Source organism: Emiliania huxleyi (assembly GCF_000372725.1).
Source record: "Emiliania huxleyi CCMP1516 unplaced genomic scaffold EMIHUscaffold_379, whole genome shotgun sequence".
In the NCBI taxonomy this organism is placed as follows: domain Eukaryota; phylum Haptophyta; order Isochrysidales; family Noelaerhabdaceae; genus Emiliania; species Emiliania huxleyi.
The window spans coordinates 61,350-62,566 of NW_005199128.1; the positions used below are offsets into that span (position 1 = coordinate 61,350).

The 1,217-nt window shown below is 63.3% G+C and overlaps 1 protein-coding gene across 1 annotated transcript in view; it reads right to left on the reverse strand.

Annotated features, from left to right (window-relative positions):
* The window catches only part of EMIHUDRAFT_243151 (hypothetical protein), a gene marked incomplete at both ends in the record, with an annotated part of 10,941 nt that overhangs the window by 7,185 nt on the left and 2,539 nt on the right, over window positions 1-1,217 (reverse strand). The window lies entirely within an intron of this gene.

Consider the following 1,217-nt stretch of genomic DNA (forward strand, 5'->3'; position numbering starts at 1 on the left):
TACGGGCAGCACGTCGCGGCGTGAGCGTCGAGACGAGGCCGCCGGCACACTCTCTCGTATCCTCGGCGCTCGGACTGGAGCGGCGCTCGGACTGGGCTCGAGCGGCTGCGTGTGTGAGTGGCTCTTGAAGAGAGATTCAATCTATCTGCTGATGGAGGCAGCCCTGAAGTGCTCGCTTCCCTTGCAGGTTCTAGAGATTTGGATGGGAAGATAGAGGATCGAGCCGGGTCGACGCCGCACCTACAGGCAGGACGCTGCGGCGTGAGCCAGCGTCGCGACGAGGCCGCGCTGGCACGCTGACTGTCGCATCCACGGCACTCGGAGGCGATTGGCAAGCGGCATTCGCTGTCTTGCCGGAAGACAGACAGGGCGGCCCGGCGCGGCGAGCGGGGCAAGTTCGGGCAGTGGTGCGAGGGCATGCCGAGGGGGGGTACAACAGCGCTCAGGCGGCGAGCGAAGCGCATCGCATGGGAGTGACGCAGGTGTGGATCCTCACGTGAGCAACAGGCGCCGTGGGGATCCAGGCGTGCAGCTTGCAGCGGCAAGCCGGCGGCGCAATGCGGCGGGGCAGAGCCGAGAGGAAGGGGAGAAGGCTTGCCTTGTGGCTTGGTTGTCTCGACTTTGACGGGGGAACAACAAAAAAAATGTTTCTCGGGTGCGTTGGCCTCTTTCGTAGGGAAGAATTTTGATACCCGTCAAGACGCCTGCTGGGGGCAGCTTTGCGATGAAGCCGTTTGTTCCCGTGTGCGCGACTGTGCAACGAAGGACCGCTCGCAGAGGACCATTGGGTTTGTACTATTAACAACGAAGGCGCTCTCAAAAAAAATCACGTAAACGGAAAACACATAAATCTTAAATGCGCCCGACAGCGGAGCGCCGCAGGCTGTCACGTCAAGGTCGCTCCGTCAACGGACTCTGACTCCCGCCTCCTGGCCCGTCACATACACGCAACATGCAAATGTGAAATGTCGCACTATCCACATTGAGAGGCGTCGCCCGCGGCGTGTCCGCCGCCGGAGTGCGCCCCGCCTCTATCGCTCACCTGCAGCTTCGCACCGCCATGAGCGCGAGGACGGCCAGCTGCTCCTCCTTCGCCCCGCCATGCGCGCATCCACCTGTCGAGCGAGCGAGAGGAGAGGGAGGCGTCAGGCGGAGGGAGGCATGTTGGGGGGCGGGGGGGCAGGCGCCATAGGGACGTATTGAGGCAGGGAGCTCGG